Source organism: Balaenoptera physalus (genome assembly GCF_965194825.1).
Source record: "Balaenoptera physalus genome assembly, chromosome: 15".
Lineage (NCBI taxonomy): Eukaryota > Metazoa > Chordata > Mammalia > Artiodactyla > Balaenopteridae > Balaenoptera > Balaenoptera physalus.
This window is the reverse complement of record NC_138894.1, coordinates 45372152-45387421: the sequence shown is the minus strand read 5'-3', so window position 1 is coordinate 45387421 and position 15270 is coordinate 45372152. Positions and strand designations below refer to the sequence as shown.

At 45.9% G+C, this 15270-nt stretch overlaps 1 protein-coding gene across 1 annotated transcript in view; it reads left to right on the top strand.

Annotated features, from left to right (window-relative positions):
• Positions 1 to 2420: 2420 nt before the first annotated feature.
• Positions 2421 to 15270, top strand: part of B3GNT2 (UDP-GlcNAc:betaGal beta-1,3-N-acetylglucosaminyltransferase 2) — a 30902-nt gene continuing 18052 nt past the window's right edge. The window contains exon 1 of the mRNA XM_082426651.1: positions 2421 to 2561. The gene's annotated coding sequence lies outside the window, so the exon portion shown is untranslated. The remainder of the gene's footprint in view (positions 2562 to 15270) is intronic.

The following is a 15270-nucleotide window of genomic DNA, read 5'->3' as shown; positions in this document are numbered from 1 at the left end:
ATACATCTTTACCTACTCATGATGGACAAAGAGCAGAGACTGCAGCCAAATGTACATTTAGCATGCAGTAATTTAGCGGAATAGTGGAATTCAGCATTGAGTAATTCCCCCAAAGACACAGTGTAACAGTTACAGCTACACTCCCAGCTGCATTAATTAACGGCACTACGAAGAGAATGCCCTTATTTTTTAATTTCAGGGCCTGGGCAGCTTTTGGCAGCTGCAGAGAATACAGCTTAATTTCCTTGTTGGTTGCCAGCTGACATTGTAGCAGTTCCTTTACTAAAACCCCTTGGCTGGCAGTTCCTGAAAGTATGTCTGTGTCTAGTGGGAGTGCATTTAAAGGGAAGGCATACGTGTAGAAACAATATACTGATCTGATGGCAGAAAAAAATCTTCAGATGTCAGTCTTGTCCCATCACAGCGTTTAAAGATTAGAAGAACTGCCGGAGATATTTTTATTTAAACCAAGGAACACGGACTCAGGATTAATTATTTTGACACAGAATGAAAGACTCAGGCTTCATTTGTTTATTAATTTATACACTCTGAAGAGTTCTTAAAAGAATTTCTAATATCTTTATTTCTTTAAAAATGTTTCATTAGTTTTCTAAATTATGAGAGTTAATATAACTGGAAAAAAACAAAACTCAAAGTCAATAAGGGTATAAAACTCATCTCCCCTCCTTCTGAAACCCCAATCCCACATCTGGGGTAATGGTGGTTAACAGCCTGTCTGTATCCTTCCAGATGTTTTTCTATGAGTACACAAAAATCTGACTGGACTTTACATCCCAGTCTTAGGAGAATCATGTGATCAAAATAAAAGCAAAAAGGACTGAAGGCTGCAAATCGAAACTTTCCCAGATCTGACTCCGAATTCCTGTTTCTAGAGGACCGCACCCACGTGGCTCAGTGCATCCAGCAGTGCATCCACACCTGCTTTTCTTTTTCCGCTCTGAGTTTGGATTAAGAGTAAGGGCCCATAGTTGAGTAGGCTGAGCTCAAAGGTGCCTGAAATTACTACTTTAGCAATTCCTTCTCTTTCAACTAATTCCGCCTCAGAAAGCCTTCTGAAAAATGCAAATAATTCAGGGTGTGGTGTTCTTAATTCCTTAGTCTGATTATCTAAAGGGGATTGCTTTCTTCTTGGAGAGATAAATACCAAGAGACGAGGAGCTTTCAAGTGCGCCTCTGGCCAGGCTTACCTCCCGGCGGAGCGCAAGGGAAACGAGCTGACTGCACTGCACTGGGCCTTTCAAGCCAGGGCAACCTCTCCATCCGGTTGCGCAGGGCTTACCTGGGGCCCTCAAAGTTGTGGCAACAGCAACTCGGACTCACCTAAGAATGCAGTGCCCTGGCGAGCCGGCGGGGGCGCTGGGATAGCAGGGTGCGTCGTGGTCCCCGGAATTCCAGCGGGTGGGTGTGGTTAGCGCCAAGTCCCCGTCCAGCGGGGGGAATGTATGTCACAGTTCAGCCATTAAGGCTGCACCTAGGTATCCGCCCTGTCCCTTGGGCCGCGGCGCGGGTTCGAGGCCCAGCGTCTGGGCACCTTGCGTTTCTGACTTCCCGAGACTCGCCTGGAACCTCGAGGAAACCCTCTGCAGGACACCACAAAGAGAACTAAAACTCCTCTCTCGCCATGTTCTGGGCGGCTTCATAAAACCGAAGATGGCGTGGCAGTGTCAAGTAGGTGTCATTTGGGCACCTAAGAGGTGGCGGCAGCTACTGGATGGGCAGAGAGCAATGGTCAAGTCCCATTTTGGTTCCCCCTAGCTACCCCCATCTTCCATGGTGGAACCCTGGGTTTTGCGGGGGCACATCTGCCCAAGCACTTGGCGGCCGGGGTTCGGTCTAGGACCCGTACAAACTGACTCCGGCCAGAAGACGCCACTGGAGTCCTCACCAGGCCATGTGCTTAGTTTCCCAACGTCAGATGTACTGCAAGAGGGGCGACAATAAGAGGGATTCAGGTTAGACTGGAGTTGGAAAATAGTTCTTTTGAACTTCGAGCCGCCCTTTTTCCCCGAGGGTCTAGTTCTTGGGGTCCCCTTCCCCCAGTTTAAGCCTTTGCTTTCCAGGTGAGGGCCCGGAGGGTCCCCGGATGCCAGGAGGAACACCAGCCTGGGAGGGTCCTGCGCGCCCACCGCCCGACCAACTGGAGCTGTGCCTTCCCCAAACTTGGGGCGCGGGGCGGCGGGCCGGGCGGGGCGGCGACGTGAGGGGCGGTGCCGGGCCTGATTGGCTCGTGGGGCGGGGGCGGGACCAGGACGGGCCGGGGAGCCCCGAGGCGGCGACGGCGGCGCCGGGAGCCGGAGCCGAAGCCGGGAGTGAGGCGCAGCGGCCGCGGCGGCAACAAGTGCCGGAGCTGAGCCGAGCCGGGGCCAAGCCGAGGCGGAGCCGTCCCGCCGCGGACACCACCCGGCCGCCCATCGCGGAAGCAACGCATGGAGCGAGAGCGGCGGCGGTCGCCGGGCTGAGCCGCGCGGAGCGGCCGGGACGTGGATGCAGCCGCGATCTCCCGCCCCCGCCCCGCTGAGCAGGAGCTGCTCCCGGACAAGGTAGGGCCGGGCGGGTGTGCACTCCCGCCGCCTCCCTCCTCCCCAGGCCAGCTCTGCGCCCTCCTAGCTCTCTGGTCCCTGGCTCCCCCTCCTCTGGCCCATCCTCTCTCCCTCCACAGCCCAGTTCCTCGCCGGTTCCGGCTTCGTACTGGCGCCCCAGAGCAGGAAACAGTCTCTAGGTGGCTCCTGCGGCGTTTAGGCGTCCCGGTCCTTCCCCTCGGCCCCCCGCCACCTTCCTAACCCTAGAGGAAGAGGATAACGCAACCCGCGGCAGCCTGTCTTTTGAGCTTCCTGCCCCACTCCACCCCCAACCCCGGGACCCGGGAACATCTCCGCCTCTGCGCTGCACCCCAACTTCCGGGGGAGCGCGCGACGGGGTGATTCAGGCGTTGGGAAGGGGCGTCTGAGGCCTGGCGTCCTCATCTGGGTTGCACAGGCGTTTTGGGGAGGGGGCCCTGCTGGATTTCGCGCTACACCCGCGCACCCCACCCTCGCACTGCGCTGCCTCCCGTGCCGCATGGGGAGATCAGGTGTTCTGTGAGCTACAGGGCCGCCAGCAGTCGCTCCCCAGCCCCATCCGCCTGCCACTGCCACCTCAGGGTCCCTAAAGGCTGGTTTCTGTGAAACTTAGGAAGAACCTTTTGCTTTGACCTCTACAAAAATATTCCACACCGCCCGCGTTGAATGATTAACCTGGCTACTTGACCGAAACCTGGGGAGGGGGAGGGGTGGGTGCTGCGGGAGCGTGTCTAGCCGGCCTCTGCGAAACACCTGGAGTGGAGCGTGGACGTGGGGCTGCTCGGGGCGGACTCCTCGAGGGCTGCGGGCGCGGGTCCTGACGGCTGCCCCGGGACGGCAGGCGGACCTTTCTGGAGGCAATAAAACTGAGTCACCTTAATTTCTAGGCCACAGTGCTTTCCACTTAGGGCTGGGGAGCCCCAGAACCCACTGGCTCCCCATCAAGTGGGGAGGAGCAGCCGAGATACTCCCCACAAGTGTCACAGCGTGAAAGCTCATCTCTGAAAATAATATATACGTTTTAAACCTGGGTTGTCGAGGAGGCTCCCTCTCCTTCTTAAAAGGTAGGGGTGGTATGTTTGTCTTTGCTCCCCTGCCCCCCATGGTCTCCTGAACTTCCCCAACTTCGTAGAACGGTAGTTTGGAACAATTATACCATATTCTCTTGCCGCTCCCTTGTTGGAGCCTTGCTGTAGATTTCAGATTGCAAAGCCAGTTGGTGAATATGGGCTTCTACTTGTCATAACAGATCCTTCCAGTGTAATTTTGCTCCGGGGAGGTAATAGGATGGTTAAAGAGGTGGCCGACAGGGCCAAGAATGGGACTAGGAAGGCGGGGACCCAGCCCAGTCCTAGGGCTCTCAACCCGAGCCATTGCGTGGTCTCCCCCATGTGTTATCTGACAGCTGCCCCAGAGGGAGGATAGGGCTGGGCGGTCACTTCTTCCCACTGCCCTAGTTCCCTCTTCTGTTTCTTTTCATTTATTTATTTTAAAATTTTATTTATTTATTTATATTTTTGGCTGCGTTGGGTCTTTGTTGGGGTGCGCCGGCTTCACATTGAGATGACTTCTCTTGTTTCGGAGCACGAGCTCTAGGCTCGCGGGCTCAGTTGTTGTGGCACGTGGGCTCAGTAGTTGTGGCTCGTGGACTCTAGAGCGCAGGCTCAGTAGTTGTGGCGCACGGGCTTAGTTGCTCCGCGGCATGTAGGATCCTTCCGGACCAGGGCTCGAACCGAAGTTCCCCGCACTGGCAGGCGGACTCCCAACCTCTGCCCCACGAGGGAAGTCCTTTCTGTTTTTTTTTGAATAGAGGTTATTAAGACTGGTGGAATTTGGGAGAATGTTACAGAGTCCCTGTGCTCTTAAACCAGATTGGATTTTAAGACCAGGGAAGTTCGGGAGCCCTATAGCACTCTACTTGAGTAAACCTTTTCCTACTGCCAAGCCTTTACAAATGTCTTTCCCTTTAGATCTGACATTCGGAAGTACTTTTTCAGTTTGGGATACTGCTTTTTCCCTTGGGAATCTTCCTGCAGTAGGGGCTCACTGCTCTTCATTTAGTTTTTGTGCAGATGGCATGTGTATGATGGCAGGCCTAATTCTCCATAAGAGTTCTGAGTTCCCACCTTCACTGTTCACTGGTCTTGATTCCGCCACATACTGTTCTGTGACCTTGGACAAGTTGTTTATCATCCCTGCCTCATTTTCCATGTCTGGTTTTGGGATGGTAGTGTCTTCTCTACAGGATTGTTTTTGAGGACAAATAGGATAATGTTTGCCAAACTCCTAGCTCTGCATCATGGCGGGGGTGGGGGGGGGCGGGGGTTAAGAAGTGCTTAATAAGTGATGGTCATTGTGTAATCAATATAGAAGTTCCTCCAGGCACCAACTTCCCCTTACCAAAAACAGTAACCATTTAGATTTGTTGGAGACTGAAATCAGCCAAATTTGGCAGATGGCAGATAGTTTTTAAAATCCAGGGAATGAGGTAATCTTTTGAGGAAAATAAACATAATATGCTTGTAAAAATTATGAATTGTTTTTTTTTCCTGGGTTTCCTGGATGGAGAGTTGAGTATATATAGGTGGCTTGTAATTTTGAAAATTTCCTTGTTTTTAAAAAAACCCCACAATTTAGATTTCTCTAATTCTAAGATACTAAAGGTTTGCTAAAAATAGGAAAGTGGAACTGATAATTCATGGTAGATTTTTCAGTGTACAGTTTGCTCAGATGCATGGCTTAAAAAAAAAAAAAGAGTTACATTACGAAATGAATGAGAACCCAGAAAAGTTAATCATTTTGCTTTACCCGGTGCATTGCTGGTATAAAGCTAAGATGTTATGGATACAAATGTGTGGGGCTTTTTCAGCTGATGCAGGGATAAGTGAATCTTTTGTTTCTCAAACTTTGAAACTGTAGGAGAGGAAAACTTTTCTCTTTTTCCCCTCCAAGTTCTTTGGCTGATCTAATAATTAAATTGACATAAGACAGATTAATTGGAGGAAAACAAATTTCATATGTACAAGGATAAAAATATGTGATTCAAAGAAGTGACCAAAGCAGGCAGCTTTCATACCTTTTAGACAAAGAAACAAATACATTTGTGAAGAATTGACGAAACAAAGGGGTTTGGGTTTAGGGTGACTGATGAATGAAGAAGTAACAAGGTTTGTGCAGGCTTCTCAGCGCTGAATTCCCTATCTCTGGTGATAAGAATGCCTTCTACCCTCCTGGTGCAAGGGAGGGTACCTTCCTACGGAAGATTTATCTCTTGTTTTCACGGGGACGAAGGGGGGTCAGAATGTCCTTACACTGGCTGTTTTCTCAAGTAACTTTAATTCAAAATAATCATTGTGTCAAAGTGACATATCTTGGGGTGGCATATTCTGCTTCCCTTCAAAACTTTTAAGTTTTAATGTTTTCTGACAATGCTGGGTTTTTTTGTTTTTGTTTTTGTTTTGTTTTGTTTTCCCCTCTAACCATAATTTAGGAATGCTGAACCAGGGCTGTGAATGTACTTAAAGCACACTCTGTTCTTAACATACTGGGTCAGTGCTTTTCATTCATTCTAGCTTGCTTAATAGCTACAATAATTGACTCTACTTAGGTTGTGTTTTTTTTTTTTGACAGTTTTATTGAGCAGTTTGTTAAGGACTTTAAAAATTAATAAATACAAATGGTTACTTTTATAAACATTGAAATTCTTGCATCTGGGATAATATTTGGTTATGTAATCTTGCACATGCCCAATAGTGGTGCCTAAGTTATCAATGCTGAAAAATTCTCATAAAGGCCTTTTGGTCTTATATGCAAATGCTCAGGAGAAACTAAAATCATTTCAGTCAATTGTCTGGCACTTTTGGTGTGTACAGAATGTTAAAACATGAAGTAAACTGGGCTCTGAATTTGAAGGTTGGGTTTCTTGGCTTGCATACTCAAAAGCACCCAGTAAAGACCATACAACCAACAGGTGTGGATCCAGCTGTCCCTCCCCACTTCCCCAAAGGTGGTAAAACTGTAACTAGGTGCTTGCCAAATATATCTCCAAATTGTGGATGAATAAATTCTTCTCTCAGGAGAGGCAATTACCGCTTGACTAAGATGTATATGTAGTGTGGGGTGAGGCTTTGAGCGAATTGATGTAATGATTTCATAATCACCAGCTGATGATGAGGCTTTGCTAGTCTGAACAAAGCTTTGGTGGGAAGAACTTGCTACTCAATGGAGAATTTGTTATTAGGGTGTATGTGGCACAGTCACCTTACTGCTGGGAAAAGTTATTTGAGTTTTCTGTTTGTTACACCTCTGCTTTGAGATTTTTACACTCACTGTGTTGCCTCTACTGTGAGATTTATGCACTTTGCCCACCAGCTTTGTCTTCTTGCCTTGTCTTAGTTTTTGTAACAAAATTCAAACTTCTTTTGAGGGTCAACATTGTTGATAAAGTTATAATGTATGTCTTGAAATATTTTATGTAGTTTTATTTAGGTACTTCCATAGATAACTCTTAAGAATTTTGTTACAAATTATTTTCTGTGCATCTATGAACATTTCTTTAGAGCAAGGTTTAAAATTATTTTTATTCTGATGTGGCTACAGACAGGAAATTCCCAGTAGCAAGGAAATTGATACTTTCTACTTTTCATTCTGTGGCATTTAAAAATAAGTTTATTGTTCAGTTGCCTTCACTCTGATGTGATTAGGATGTACTTCACTTAACCAGAATGTTTTTAAAAACTGATTATCCAAGAGAATCAATTCTAGAGTGTGGTCAGGTTCTGTCAAATAGTGGTATGATGGTTTAGTGGTTAAAGAACATGAACTTGGAGTCAATCAAATGAGGATTTTTTTTTTTTTAAACTTGAGGCGTAGCATACAATAAAATGTGTAAAGTGCATTAATATTAAGCGTGCAGCTCATGAATGTGTGTCCACCACCAGATCAAGAAGAAAACGTTTTCAGTACCCCAGAAGGTCCCTGTGCCCCTTTCCAGTCAGTCTCCAGCCCCCAAAGGGAACCGTTATTCTGACTTGTTATATCATCTTAGATGTGCTGCATATCGTCATAGATTGGTTTTTCCTGTTCTTGAACTTCATGTAAGTGGCATTTCCAGAATCAGAGTGTGTAGTCTTTTGTGAAGCAGACCTGGATTTGAGTTCCATTTTTGCCACTTACTGTGTGACGGTGGCTACTGTGTGATAAATTACTCTAAGCCTCAGTTTCCTTATTAGTGAAATAGGGGAGATAATCTAGCTCAGATTTGCTAAGAAAATTAATTTGATCATGCACCTAAAATACCTAGCACTGTGCCTGACATACACACTGTGCCTTTGCCCCCCTTTTATTTCTTTAAAAAGATGGTAACTAAAGCAACTGTATCTTCTGTGTTTTAATATGCTATTTCACTATAAAAGTTGTGTAGGTCTTTTATTGAAAGTTAGAAGCCAAATCTTTGTTGAGTCAACACTTTTTTGATGTAGCATCAGCTTAAATAAGACATATTTGTTGATAGTTGATCCCCTGTTATTTTTATTGACATTTCCTCTGTAAGTCATAAAATGACAGTCATTGAAATGTTCCATTTAGAGCTGATTGGTCACCTGTGTGATGTGAGCTAAGGTGCAGTGATGACAGCTAGTTTACACATGTTTATGAAACCCATGAAAGAGTTTAATTTAGATAAGAGGCATCAGTAAGTACCCAGGATGCCCAGAACAATGTTTTACTGCTTTATGTTTTGTAAAATAATTATTTCAGAAGTGAAAACACAGGGTCAGTTGTCAATTACATGCTTCATACAACCCATTTAAAATGTTTTCAGTTTTTACAGTCTTCCTCTATAAGTGGTATTGTATATTCAGTGGTCTCATGTCTCCAGTGTATGTGGGTTTTGTTTTCTTTTTTTTAATACTTTTTATTTTTGGAACCATTTTTTAAATGTAACTTGATGGTACTATGGCATTCTTTCTAAGAGACTTTTTTCTTATGTTTATTTAGGGAAAAAAGTCAAGATAAAGTAAAAGAAAATAAAGTTAATTCCATCTCTTGATACTGTAATTACTGTTAACTGGGTTGAGATCCTTCTAGGTGCTTTTGTCTACATCTGTATACTTCTAGAATGAGACTAGGAAAAACGTGTTGCCAACGCTTTAGGCAAATGTAAAGCAGATTGTATGGGCCTTCCTAGAGATACCTGGCTGAGAGGACAGAAGACTTTGAAGGTCTGGGTTCAGATCCATCCCCACATCCCTACTTGTGGCTGTACCATGGAGTCCCCAGGGGCTCCATCAGAGGGACTCCTGTCCTCCAGATTACAGTAGCCAAGGGGGAAAACCTGTCCTTGGACAACTCCGCCCACCCCTCCACCCCACAAGACCTCAAGAAGATATATAACAAAAGGGCCAATTTGTTCATTTAGCCAGCATGCGTTGATTGAGTGCTTAGTGGAAGCGTTGCACTATGCTTGGCCCCTTGTGTATTCCTAGATGGGTCAGGCACAGTTCTTGCTGTCAAGGAGTTAGCAATCTGGTGGGAACTCTAACCAGGAACTGATGAAAGAGCGGTCTGGTAGAGGTGCAAGAAAAGTGCAGTGTTGGGGGCAGCCAGGAAAGGCTCCTGAGGAAGTTGTGTTTGGGCTTAGCCCTGATGGATGAATAAATAACTTTTAGGGGCAGAGAAAGGAGGGCAGAGGCAGTTGGGGATTGCAGGCTTGTAGCGATGTGTCAGGGGAACAGCAGGTGATCCTGTGGGTTTGGAGGGCATGGTGCTTAGGGAGGGGTAATAGGACACAGTGCAGCCTTGATGACCATGTGAAGAAGTGACACTTGATAGTTACGGAGGTGATGGGGAGCCATGGAAAGTTCTTGTGGAGAGGATGTGGTGACATATCATGGTCAGGCCTGTGTTTAGGAGGATGACTTGAGCCAGAGAGGTGGACGTGAGGTGAGTGTGATCATGGCTCCAGGTCATTTTACGGCCTCCTAACGGGGCTCTCTGCTTCCTGTTTGCCCCACAGCAGTCTATTCTCAGAAAGAAGCTGGGGGGATATTTAAAAACTGAAATTGCTTTACCTACTTCTCTACTCAGAATCCTCCACTGGCCCCTAGTCTCCCTCATGGTAAAGCCAAAGTTCTCTGTCACCTGTCAGGCCCTTGGCTCAGTTCACTGCCTCTCCTACCTCGCCCCCAGCTCGTCTCTGCAGCCACGCTGGCCTTTGAGCTATCCAGTCTCTGGCCTTTACACTGGCTGTTCCCTCTTCCTGGAATTGTCTCGCCCCCTTCCGTCCACCTTCCCTCTGAGAAGAGAGGCTTTCTCTGACTGTCCCCATCCTTATCCCCTGTACTGTGCTTTGTATTTCCTCTAAGCCCTTAGCAACCTTATGATAATGGACCATATAACTTCATTCTTTGTGGTCTGTTTGAAACATTGCTTAGTTTAAGTAGGTGCTTGATATTTGTTGAATTAGGTCACTTCATCAGTCTTGCTGGGGGAAAACTGAGGGCCCAAACCAGGTCAAGGACGGTACAGGATTAAAATGGAATCTTAAAAAAGAAAAAAAAAACAATGGTTCTGAAGAACCTAGGGGCAGGACAGGAATAAAGACGCAGACGTAGAGAATGGACTTGAGGACAGGGGGAGGGGGAAGGGTAAGCTGGGACGAAGTGAGTGAGTGGCATGGACATATATACACTACCAAATGTAAGATAGATAGCTAGTGGGAAGCAGCTGCATAGCACAAGGAGACCAGCTTGGTGCTTTGTGACCACCTAGAGGGGTGGGATAGGGAGGGTGGGAGGGAGACGCAAGAGGGAGGAGATTGGGGATATATGTATATGTATAGCTGATTCACTTTGTTATACAGCAGAAACTAACACCATTGTAAAGCAATTATACTCCAATAAAGATGTTAAAAAAAATAAAGAGGATGTGGTACATAAAAAAAATAAAGTATATGTGTGCCTGTGTGTGTGATTTATTTGAAAGGGAGTGAGAGAGAAAAAGATAGTGGATGGGATGAGGTTTGGAAACCAATTCAGGGAGGTGTGAAGGAAGTGAGCTACAGATAGGGGTACGTTGGGACATTTCTTAACCTCGGGACCCGGAGGCTGTAGTGTTGTGGAAGGAGGGTCCAGAGGACTGGAGTGTGGGGTGAAGGAAGACCCACCATAGGCTTGAACCCAGAACCGTGGAGAGTGCCCATTTTGGGGGATGGGGCCAGGAGCAAAGGCTGCCAAGATGCAAGAGAACCAGTAGAGAATTGGGGTTAGGGGATGGATGGTCTTGAACTTGGGGTGGGGGTAGGGATGGTGGCCAGCAGTGTTAGGTGCTCTGGGAAGTCAGGAGAGGCAGAGGACTGTGAAGATTCTAGAGGGGTGAAGGGGATTGGGAAGGTCAAGGCACAACAAAGGGGCGTGACAAGACATGGAACCTTTTCAAGAAGTTGTCGGAGAGGGAAAGAGCAGCCTGTGCCTGGAGCTACTGGAGAGGAAGAGCTTTGAGGTGGATGATGAAGTGGAGATCGCCGTTGATTCAGGACCCCAGGGGAGCAGCAGCAAGGGCTGTCCCAGGGGACAGTAATCTTGTGGGGGCTGGGGATTGACTTACTGAAAAGGGAGACCGGTCCATGTGGAGAACTTGAAGTAGATTTTGGTCCCTGAGCTGACATTAAATATCTTTGTAACCATGGCAACCCACTTAGCTTGTTCCCTCCTTATCCCCACCCCCTGCATAATAGGAAAAAACCTGCACAGACAAGCTCATATATGTTGATTGTTTGAATCCACTGCAGTCATGAATATGGACCATATTTACGGTCCGTGGACCATTAACTTGCTAAGGCTTATAATTTGTGCTTTAGAATTCTGTTGTTGTTTATTTTCTTTGAAAAGCACTTAACATCCAAGTGCTTCTTGAAGTGCTTCTTGTTTTTTGAGTCCTGATCCGGGAGTAACACAGTTGTTTAAAAAAAAACAAAAACCAACTTCAAGTCTGGGTCTAGATTGTTCAGTGAAAAGCCTGGTGATGTTTTCAGAATCAAATCTATTTGTCTTAACAGTGAAAGGGTCAAAGTGGGTTTGTTACAAATACCATCCTCTATAAATATTTAACCTTTGGGACTAATGACATGTATTTTACATTTATTATTTTATGGCTAAATTTGATGCTTGTTTATAAGGAACTTATGTAGCTTTTATTCTTTAAGTAAATGAGATGCAACCCTTTTATTTTTCTTCTCCCTTCACCACAAAAGGAATTATTTCCTTCAGATGAACTTAAAATATCTCTCATGAATAATCCTATTTTTAACTGACTGTTTCTGTCTTTGAATTTTTTTTCCTCAAGGTTCTGATGGATCCTCTTTAGAAAAAAAAGCCTCCTTATAATGGAAATTTTTAATCAAGTGCAGATAACAGAGAGTGATATAATGAAGCCTCAGGTAGCCATCTCTGGTTTCAGCATGATGGCCTCTCTTTTTTTTGTCCCTGCCCCACACGTGACTAAGATGCTATGTGAGCACCACCCAGAGTGGGAGGACAAGCTCATGCTGGACCCCCAGGTGTGTGTGTGGGAGTCATCAGTGTAGAGGTGGCAGAAGTTCTGGGAGTGATTGGACCCCCCGAGGCAGGAAGGAGTGGGCACAGTGTGCAAATGACACTGAGAGACACAGAGATTGCTGTGGTCCCCGATGTTTCCAAGGAGGTGATAATCTATGATATATGAAGGTGACATTCACAGAGACACTTAAAATTAGGTGATTTAAGAAAACAAATTTAGGGTTACCAGGGGTTAAGGGGGAGGAGGGATAAATTGGGAGATTGGGATTGACATATACACACTACTATATATAAAATAGATAACAAATAAGGACCTACCGTATTGCACAGGGAACTCTACGCAATACTCTGTAATGGCCGATATGGGAAAAGAATCTAAAAAAAGAGCGGATATATGTATATGTATAACTGATTCTCTTTGCTGTACACCTGAAACGTAACACAACGTTGTAAATCAACTCTACTCCGATAAAAATTTTTAAAAGTAAATAAAATTAGGTGATTTAAACTGCTTGGTAAAAGAGGCCCAATTTCTAAGCTGCTCAGCAGTGTGCTCATATATTGAGCAAACAACATGTTCTCTTTTATTTTGACAACATAAATTTTTCTTGGCAGGTGGCCAGAGAAAGCGATGTTACTATTTCATCCCTTCCTTAAATATGTAGACGTAGAACAGTTTCCCCTTTAATAGAACATTTGGACAAAAAGCCAAAATGTCACTGTTTTGAGGATGTATATTTTAAATCCATGTGATTAATTTTGATATTTAAAAAAAATCTAAGAACAGTCCTCAAGCACCCATCTGTAACTTGGTGAAATTGAACAACATTTGAGAAAGGGAGAAGAGGCAGGAAAGGAATCTGGGAGATGGAGGCTGGGAGAGAGGGGAGCCACTCTGCTTGTTTGGTACCCCATCCTGAAGTTGCCACCCCAGGGTCACTTGTCACTAGAGAGGTTGTCTTCTGGGAGGAGGATGGCCTCTGACTCTGGAGAAGAGGTGGCCTCCCAGGGGCACGTATTTTCATCGGATACTCTGTGTGTGAAGAGCAGAGCCTGGTGGTCAGCAGTTGGGGTGCTTTCACCTCACAGTTACAGCCTGTGGGTTGGGGAGCCTCTTGGTCCTGCCTCCCTCCAGGGTGAGGAGAGTGGATCTCAGCTCACCGGGAACTGTTCGGGCTGGGAAGCATTGCTGGGGGTAGGGGGCGTCTGGGTAACTAGCTCTTGGCAGTCCTTTTGAGGGGCTTCAGTTTGGGGAGTCCCAGGTGCTAGGAGGAGAGGATTAGATACAGTGCACTAGGGGAACCGAGGGTGTCCTTATGGAGAAGGCAGTGGGATTTGAACCTGTACCTTTAAGCGTGGGGGCAGGATTGAGAAGCAAGAGAATGGATGTCTCAGGCTGGGAGAGCCAGCATGAGCGATGGTGTGAGTGAGGACAGCAGTTGTTCTTAAGGGCTCCTGGGCCCCAGGAGGGGGTTTTGAGGGTGGCATACTTGGATCTAGGATGGGGTCTTTTTGAGAGCACTTAATGAGGACAGGGTGCCAAGCGCTCCTCCATCCCGGCTTTGCCATCCATGCAGCTCTCTCTGCCTGTCTTCAAGTTTGGCAGCAGCTGAGATGGACTTGCAGGCCGGGAGCTGCCCATTTGGGTTCCCAGTTCCTGCCCCCTCCCTCCACTGTCCATCTTGGGAACCTCAGACAAGTTTCTGGAAGCAGTTCACTTATCTGTAAAATGAGGAAACCTCAGTAACCACTGTGTGTGTGTATTCCCTTGGGCCTTTGGCACGATTCCTGGCACATGGACAAATGTTACCGAGTCCAAGCTTGGACAGCTCGCTGCATGACGGGCCAGTAAATCGAGAGATGAATTGTTGGGGCGAGGAGTAGGGGCTATATTCGGAAAGCCAGCAGACTGAGAAGATGGTGGACTGGCGTCCAAAAGAACCATCTTTCCTGGGTTAGGATTCAGGCTGCTTTTATACTAGAAGGGGAGGGGGTGTGGCTGGTAGTTGCAGACGTCTTGGTGTCAGAATCCTTTGTTCTTGCAGCTGTCCATGTAGGTGTCTAAAGGTCATGATGCTCCTGTAAACCTCCAACAAGACAAACGTTATTCTCTGTTCTGCAGCTTTTAGTATGAATGGGAAAGTGTTATACCTTTAAAGGTCAGAGCCTTGAGAATGGACTGTCCTGTATATTGCAGGCTATAGGCAACATTCTTAACTTGTAGCAAAAGCAATAGAACACAAAGGTTAAAGTAAAAGAAATAGATTCAATATGGAGTCAGATTTCTTCTTCCCTATTACAAAAGCAACTGGTGAATGGGTAGAGGCTGGTGTGCAGTTGTTAATTTTTCTTGCTGTAAGGAGTGTCCCTGGTACCTCCACCCCATTTCTTCATTTCATTTCTTTTTTCCCCTTCTCTCAAGATGTCAGACCTGTTGATTCCTTTTATTTGAATACAGCATTATTTACATCTCTGCACATGCCAATTCTGAACAACTCTGTGATCCTCATGCTTGTTTTTGAAAGAGTGAGTCAGGCAGTTATCTCAAAGCTGCTTCTCTAAGAGACTCCAAGTGGCTAAGCAGGGAGTCCTGGCGCCCGAGGCACGGCACTTTATGCTCCTTGGTGTCCCCTTGTGTCCCCTTTGTTGTACCCAAGGGCAAATGCTCTTTAAGGAAATTTGTCACTGGAAACCTTCATCCAAATAGCCAAGAAATTGAGACTTCCCAAGGCAATTTATTAAATTATTTAAGAAAAACACAATGAATGTCACTGGTATTAATGCAATCCCAACTTGCAGCATGTTCAAACAATGTTTATTTTGGGAGATATATTTTTATTTTGGAAATAAATGTAAACAAACGTGAACTTTTATTTTGCAAGAGTTGATGGAGGTGCTCTCAAACCCTACATTTCATGGGGACAAGGATTATGAAATTTAATAGAATTGGGAAGGGCACTGGTGATTTGAAAGAGTTTGTAGAGTACCTTTCGGAAGTGACATAGGTGAATCTATGTCGGGGAAAATGACAGATTGAATTTGGCTGCCCAAGTGCTTAACATTAAAGTGATTGTTTTAAAATCTAAAAAAATTTACTTCTCTTTATGGTCATTTACTATAGGCCATGGAATTAAGTG